The sequence below is a fragment of the Antechinus flavipes genome, chromosome X (genome assembly GCF_016432865.1).
Source record: "Antechinus flavipes isolate AdamAnt ecotype Samford, QLD, Australia chromosome X, AdamAnt_v2, whole genome shotgun sequence".
Taxonomy (NCBI): Eukaryota; Metazoa; Chordata; class Mammalia; order Dasyuromorphia; family Dasyuridae; genus Antechinus; species Antechinus flavipes.
In genome coordinates this window covers 9,499,328-9,508,195 of record NC_067404.1, presented here as the reverse complement: position 1 = coordinate 9,508,195, position 8,868 = coordinate 9,499,328, and positions in this window count along the sequence as shown.

The following is an 8,868-nucleotide window of genomic DNA, read 5'->3' as shown; positions in this document are numbered from 1 at the left end:
TAACATAATATGGATTACTGCTATTTCTTCTGGCAATAAGAAATTCTCTAGTACAAGCCTAATTAATTGGCCAGGAGCCAAATCCTTCCCATTACACTTTATAAGACCCCCCTCCTCCCAAATCATTCCAAAGGTCTGCACTATCCCATATGCATTTTTGGAATCTGTGTAGATAGTTCCCTCTCTTCCACTTAATCACTTCAGGGCCTCATTTAGGGCATAATGTTCACAGGTCTGTGCTGTCCAGGACCAGCTCTACTGCAGGGATCCTGACTCTAGCAAGACCAATCTGTCCCATTTATAATTACATAGACAGTCTTCTTTTACCCTGGAAGATTCTTGAAGAGCCATCTATGAAAAAATACTCTTTTTAAAAAAAAATAGTATTTCTCAAGTACGATCTAACTTTAGTTTGAAAGTCTGTCACATTCAGACAATTATGTTCAGTTTCCCTCCGATCTGATTCTTTTTTCTTAAGCATGGTGGCCAGAGTCAGACAATGCTTGGTACTTAAAGCAAAGTCATCTTTTTTTCTAATAATAATGATGCATATTTTAAATGTCATGAATCAGTCAGCCAATGACTTTTTCTTTGGTTCTGAATATCCCTAACTTGAGGCAGGTCATTCACTACCAATTCCCCCCCAAATTTTTTGGCTTTCTTGCAACAACAAAGCAATCCAGAAAACTGTATACATTCAGGCCATCCCCTTGACAACAGTTCAAGTAACTTAGACAACAAGGCAACTGGCTGCCTCTGTCTAGCCCAAGATTGAGTCAAAATCCCCAAGGCAGAAAGATTTTTCAAATGTAAGTAAAGCCAGGTCTGGGGATGTAATGAAAGCACACAATTCCCTCTTTCATTAAAGGCAAAGGTTGAAGATTAAGTTCTTAAATTCCAGTACTTCAGAATATTAAAGCACTTGGTCAGAACTTGGGGCTGCTAAAATGACCCAGTAGCTTTCTCTCCCCTTTTAAACATTCTTATTACAGTCATTCAAATTCTTAATCTAATTAACATCTAGATTAGTTTTCTAAGAACACAGCTGACAAAAATTTTAATAACATGGCCAAACTGACCAAATTTAGCTGTGCAAGAAAATTTAGAAACATAACAATATGATAAACAATGCTATGTATTTTAAATGTGAAAAAGAACTCATCATCGAAACACACTCATACAACTTGAGGTGGCTTCCATCCTGGTGAATGTATTTACAAATTATCTTACCTAGAAAGTCATTCTTCTCTTCTTCACTGATTTTGCATACCAATCACATCCAATTCATAGAGTTATCAAATGGGAAGCAACTTCAACTAATTAAAGAAATCATAAAAACAATTAACATTCATATAGAATTTGCTGAAAACCAGGCAGTGTGTAAAGTGCTTTACAATTCTGGGATCCTCAGGACAATCCTGGGAGGTGAGGGCTATTATCTTCTTACAGGAAAGTAAACCGACCTAAAGGGACATAGGGATATTTGGTTCAGAGTCACACAAATAATACATTTTAAATCAAATCAAATCCAGATTTGTAATTGCTAATGGAAACATATGACAGTTTCCAGGTCCCAGTACTCTGAGCTCTTCAAAAGACAAAAAAGATTATTGTCCATAAATTCTATTTCCATTTTATTAAAGACAAGTGTTGACAATTCCCACTCCATATAATCTTTTCTTATACTTCCTTAAAGAGCTGAATTAATTCTCAAGGCCCTGCCTCCTTCATTTTTCTTTGAGCCTTTCCAGATCAGGATGTAGCCTATATATTCAGCCAATCCAGACAAATTCTTAGAAAAATGTACTTTTACATTTTGAACTCACTGGGTAACTTAAAGGGTACTGGGCCAAGAGTTATAAATCATCATTTTTAGAAGTTCCTACTCTAAAATTCTAGAAGAAAGACTGCTTTGCTCAAGAATTTCTGCTGGCTCCTGTGGTAGATATTCCTGGACAGAGAAACCTTTGAGAGCTGCATACTGGGAGGGAATTAAATAATTCTCAGAACAGTATAAGGAAGCAACTGAGATCTTTTTTTATATTATATTTTATTTTTTTATTATAACTTTTTATTGACAGAACCCATGCCAGGGTAATTTTTTACATTATCCCTTGCACTCACTTCTGTTCCGATTTTTCCCTTCCCTCCCTCCACCCCCTCCCCCAGATGGCAAGCAGTCCTATATATGTTAAATATGTTGCAGTATATCCTGGATACAATATATGTGTGTAAAACTGAACAGTTTTCTTGTTGCACAGGGAGAATTGGATTCAGAAGCTAAAAATAGCCTGGGAAGAAAAACAAAATTGCAAAGAGTTTACACTCATTTCCCAGGGTTCCTTCTCTGGGTGTAGCTGCTTTTGTCCATCCTTGATCAATTGAAACTGAATGAGCTCTCTTTATCGAAGAGATCCACTTCCATCAGAATACCTCCTCAAACAGTATAGTTGTTGAGGTATATAATGATCTCCTGGTTTTGCTCATTTCACTCAGCATCAGTTCATGTAAGTCTCGCCAGTCCTCTCTGTATTCCTCCTGCTGGTCATTTCTTACAAAACAATAATATTCCATAACATTCATATACCACAATATACCCAACCATTCTCCAATGGATGGGCATCCATTCATATTCCAGTTTCTAGCCACTACAAACAGGGCTGCCACAAACATTTTTGGACATACAGGTCCCTTTCCCTTCTTTAGTGTCTCTTTGGGATATAAGCCCAGTAGAAACACTGCTGGATCAAAGGGTATGCACAGTTTGATAACTTTTTGGGCATAATTCCAAATCACTCTCCAGAATGGTTGGATGTGTTCACATTTCCACCAACAATGCATCAGTGTCCCAGTTTTCCCGCATCCCCTCCAACATTCCCCATTATCTTTCCCTGTCATTCTAGCCAGTCTGACAGGTGTGTAGTGGTATCTCAGAGTTGTCTTAATTTGCATTTCTCTGATTAATAATGATTTGGAGCATATTTTCATATGTCTATAAATAGTTTCAATTTCATCCTCTGAGAATTGTCTGTTCATATCCTTTGACCATTTATCAATTGGAGAATGGCTTGATTTCTTATAAATTTGAGTCAGTTCTCTATATATTTTGGAAATGAGGCCTTTATCAGAACCTTTGACTGTAAACATGTTTTCCCAGTTTGTTGCTTCCCTTCTAATCTTGTTAAGCATCTGAGATCTTATAGAATCATCACAGATCACAATCATATTACCCTCTGCAGGGTAAACTAAACGTCAGACTAGATCCAGAGTATGCCCCATACTAACCCGGCTAATTCGGTTATTACTCTGCTACTGCTCTTTCCCATCATATTTCCAGCAGCCTTTACCCAGGACATCCACAATCCAAAAGGACAAAAGAAGAGTTATATTTCTAATAATTGTCACACTCATTTAGGGACTAACACAGAAAAATCACACAAGTTGGGTAACTTGGAAGACTCACAAACTTCCTGCCCCATATAATCTCAGAGTAATAATAGTAGATAATAATTTCATTGTCAATAAGACCAGAATAAATTAAATGGGGGGGGTAGAAGGAAGAAGAAGAGGAGGAAAAAATGGGGGGGAGGAGGAGGAGAAGGGGGAGGAGCAGCTGTGGGGAGCATGGTCAGGGTAAGAATCAGAGGAGAGGGCAGGTTACCTCCTGGGGGTTAAAGGCAGTCATCCCCCTAGAGCCGGGGTTAGGCTCCGAGGAGAGGTGCTCCCTCTTAGGAGGTCAGGGCTGGGGACATTCAGCCTGGTGACAGTCAAGGAAACACTGGGACAGGAAGGAGAGGGAGAGGATCCCTGGTCCCGGTCAGGGTCAGTGTCCGGATGGTGACCAGCTCTCAACACCTCGGGGGTGGCCCTGGGGGGCGGGGTGGGCCTGGGGGGCGGGGGGGGGGGGAGGGGGAGGAAGCCCGGACTCGAGGTACTCACTGGTAAGTGCGGCTGCACCTGACAGACGGACCCCTGTAGATGGGCAGACTGAAGGACGGACAGAAGGACACTTCCCTCAGGAAGAAGTGGGGGAGAAGGCCCGGCCCGGACCCGCCTCGCCTTGTCCCCCAGCGCTGCCCCCAAGCACAAGCTGTCCTTGTCCGCTCTCCAGCCGAAGGTCCCGAGGACAATGACCCGACCGTGACACAAAGTCAGTTGGGGCGTGAGGAGAGCTACAGGCAGTCACGTGCCAGGGCGGGGCCAGCCCTGGCGGGAAAGGAGAGGCACGTGGCTGTCACTTCCTGGGGTGGGGGCGGGGCACTGCTGTGGGGAATGACAGACAGGAAGGACACGTGCGGACGATGGCGCAGGAGGACACCGGGAATAGGGGACGGGGCAAGGGAGGAGGCGGTGGCCGCTAGAGAGCTGTCCTTCTGCTCAGGTGACCCATTAAACTGTTAGATCTATGAGACCTGTCTCCTCCTCTCGGTCTCGAGGGTTCTCACATTTCGCTGATGTGTGACCTGCCCCATTACCCACAACGACAGCGGCCCCTCCCCTTCCCGCGAGGGGAGTGTGGGGGGGAAGGAGCCTCCAGGGACGGCCCGGGGCCGAGTCCTCGAGGGGCCTCTGCCGCAAGAGCAGAAGCCAGTGGTGGCGCTGACCCCGGCGGCCGCCTCAGCAGGGCTCCTTGGGGCGCGCTGCGTCTGTGCCCCAGGAACAGCTCGTGGACAGGTGCGAGGGGCTCCAGCCACCTCCCCCCCCCACCCACGCACCCCACCCCCACCTTTGCAGGAGGATCCCTCAGGGAGGGGTCCGACGCCACCTGAGGGCTGGCCAACAAGCCCGCGCCCCGGGGGGGGGGGGGAGAGCAGGGTGGGAGACATTCAGCGCCTACTTTCGGGCCGAGCACACATCTGTCCTTTCTCCACACCCACTGCTTCTGCCAACTGTTCAGCCAGGCCACAGACCCACGTGGGCCCTTCCCTCCCCCCAGACTTCCTCCTCCGCCCTGGGGGAAATGAGCACCAGAAATTCCGCGCTCCCAGTGGCCATGCAAGCCCGCCCTCCCTGCTCTCAACCTGGAATGGCTCCTCCTGCCTATAAAAGGTGGGGCTGAAGGCTTCCTCAGGTCCAGGTCTAATGGGACTTCCTTGCCAAACTCCCCCACAATTGGGCCAGTGCATCACGGGACTAATTCCGCCTTCCTGAGCAGGCTTTCTTGATTAGTACAGAGGGACTTCTCCCGTGCTACAGCGCCATGTTCCCATGTGTTCCCATTCCCCGAAAACCTGCTGTTCACCCGCCTGTGTCACCTATGCTCCATTTCCTCATGAAAGTCAACAGAACGTTTGGCGCCATTCTAAGGATGCTGAATGCAATATGCAACTCGCAGCATCCTTCAGTCCTCCCAGATTGTGTGACACCAGCCTGCACTTCCTTTGCTGCCCAATAGTTCTTTCCTCCTGTGATCCTCACTTTCCTTAAACCGCCCATTCAGTTGATTGTTATGTTTTGTCATTTCCACCCAGCCAGGGTGTCTTGTATCCATTACCTGTTTATTCTCAAACCTCATCCTTTCTCACCTGGGCTATTTCTATAGCCTCCCCATTGTATTTCCCATAGCAGATTTTCCCTCTCTGACTGCATTATTGCCTCCGAAGTCAAAAGGAGGTTCCAAATCCCTTGATCAATTAATCCCTTCCATAAATGCCTGTGGCTTCCCAATCCAACTAGCCTGTCATAGCGAGCCCTGTTTGCCACTGAGAGCCCTTCAAACATGGCAAATTTTTACCTTTATAACTTTTCCTTTATTAACTTTGATAACTTTATTAACTCTTTGATAATGATATCATTAATCAATCAACATTTCTTAAGCACCTAATATATGCCAGGCAAAGTGCTCAGCCCTGGGGTTCCAAAAATGTTTCTTCCCTCAAGGAGCTTCAGTTCTATGGGGCAGACAACAAGTCAATGCAGACAGACTTCATACAGAAGAAACAGGAAGCATTAGCCAAGTGCAGGCTCTAGAATTCAGAGGGATTAGGAAAGACTTCTCGTAAAAGAAGAGATTTAGTTGGCAGGGAATCAGATGAGAAAAAGGAGCATTCCAAGCAGGGGGGACAGCCAGAGAAAATGCGAGAAGCTGAGAGATGGAGTGTGCTGCATGTGGGATAACCGGGGCACCGATGTCACTGTTTGAATGCCCGAGGTGCAAGAAGCCCGGAGAGATAGGAGGGGGCCATTTCCTTCCAGGAGCTCTCTTCTGCAAGATTTGCCTGCTTCCTCTTGCTCACACATGATACTTTATTACCCATCTACATGGGCTATCTCCCATGACTCCTACAAAGCAGGCACCTAATAAATGCTCCCTAACCAATTAATTGACCTTCAGCAATTGACCTTCACACTTTTTCCACTGACATGTGGTTTCTATTGTTTTTGAAATATTTACGCTTGAGGTCAATAAATCCATTCAAGAAACTCCAATATCTCCCCCGTACATCGGGGATTAAACAGAGGCTCCCATCGTTGCCTTTTAAAGCCCTTCATATTTATCCTATTTTTAAAATTTAATTCTATACTGTTCTCTGTCCTGTGTTTTCCTGTAATTACCTGATTACTTTGTGCTTCACGTGACTCTTAATTTCTAGAAATCCTCCATGACAGGCACAACATGGCTGGCACATAGTAGGATATCAATACATATTTACTAAATTGAATTAAATTGGAAGTAGGTTTATAATAAAAGCATGTTCACCGAGTACTTGCCTTTAAGGAACAATACACATCTTCTTTCACTGACATCTGGTGTTCAAACAGGATACCGCGATGTGCTTTCAAATATTGGACAAGGAAAAATACTTCAAAAGTCTTCATTTAAGGACATCCCATGATATCATTTCACGGTTACTTGAAGGCTGCTACCTCATGTCCTTCTCCTAATATTAGAGTCTAATTTTATTTACTTTAACCTGTAGGACAACGTACTTCAAGTTAAGGGGAAAGAGGGGCAATAAATGAAGTCCTGAATTTGTGACAGGAAGTGGGTAATGAATTCCTTCATTGTACATAAGAAAGGAGGCCAAATCATCAGTGTTGAAATTACCCATGAAACTCTTCATGATCATCTGATATAGGACAAGAACTCATAACTGGAGAGACACCACTGATTTGCTTTCATCCTTATTTTCACTTCATTCAATAAAATATCGATACTCACAAGAGCAATATTCAGAGAAAATAAATGCAAAAAGAGCAATTTATTTTAATTGTAATTGAAAGTACTTCAGAAAGTACTATCAAATCTTAGTGAGACTTGGAGGCATGCAAGTAATACTGGCTTTGCTGAGCAGAGTGAGTAAATTAAAAAGAAAACCCTGGGAGTTTACAAAAATGCCTGCATTAAGTGTGGCCACAGCTGTAGTCATTGTCCTAAATAGCAGAGCTGGGATTGCAGTCTAGCTCCTCTACTTCCAGATGCTAAATGATGTTTGTCATCTGTCTCTCACTGTTATATTTCATCTGAACCAAGCCATGTCTCCACCTCTCCTTCCCTTGTGCGTTGCCTCTCGCGATTCTTTCCTTTATTTCTAGTAAACATTATGTTTCCACACATTTTCCCCAATGCCTTTCTGAAATGTCCATAACATTAGTTTGCACTCCTCTTCGAACAGAGATGAATTAGTCCATTAGTTCTTTTCAGCAGGATCCCAACAGACCCTTCTCCTGAAATGTGAACCAATCCCAGTTCTTGTAATGAGCCTTGCATCATTCCAATCATCAATGGCATCATACAACCAAGGAATGTTCAAAGGGGAATTCCAAGTTTGGATTGGAGCATGAGAAAGTTTCCTGATATTCCCTTTTCTAGCCTTGACCAATTTTCTGCCATTATCAATTTTCATAAAGCTATTTGATTTCTCTTCTCCCATACCCCACCTTCTTCAGCTCACACTTATTAATCTGTAAGTGCCCTATGTGGAAGTACCCCTTCTCTAGTCTGAATAGCTTTGTTAGCCAATAAATCTAAGGCCCTTCTCTTCTGATTTGTGATGATTTCTACAGCAGCTTGAAGTCTAATCAACCTATGAAGGTGGTAGATTGCCATTCTAGAACCCCAACTCCCATGCTGAGCTCAAGGGGTGGGTCCATAAAGTTGCATGAACCTTTCTGAGGGCTGAATATCCCCACACCGATGAGCATCACCCATGTTGGTCAAGAATGTGTCAATGCTCCTTTCCTTCATGTCTAAATCATCAGACCAGCGTATTCCCAAATGACCTCCCTCCTCATCAGGCAGGAAGAAGAATTTAGGTCTGACCAATCCAATGGAAACAACTGTCTATCCAATTGGTAGACAAGTGAGTATAAGCCATTAACCCACAAATCCAATAAGGGCCTGTTAATGCTGGGTGTTCACATGTAAATGTTGTAGAAGTGTTCCTCCCAATTGGGCGATTCTCTGTGTCTTGGAGTCCTAGGGACCCTCCTTCAATAGTATAAGTTCCATTCTGCAGTATTTACACTGCCATTACGGCTGTTCACTCTTCCAGTCACACAACTTTGTGCAACAGGACTTGATGCCATATTTTCTCTACTTCAATATTCCTGAAAATACTTTCCTCCCTGTGAGTTCTTCCCAGCCCACTCTATAAATGCATATGGGCTATTATTCACCACGTCCTTTTTATTTTGTCCACAACATCTTGCCAAATAAATCGAAGCTCCCAACAGTAGAATACTCAGTAATTCCTCAGAGGTACAGCATGAACTACTGAGAAGAGTTGTTTCCCCCCAACCTGCTCCTTAATTATCAGGGCCCAGGTGCTGCCACTTAACTGGACATGAGTCTGACTCCAATCTTCTGTCTTTACTGTCCATCCTTAAATGTGGAACCCAGAAAGCCTGTGAAAAGATTCAAGAGAA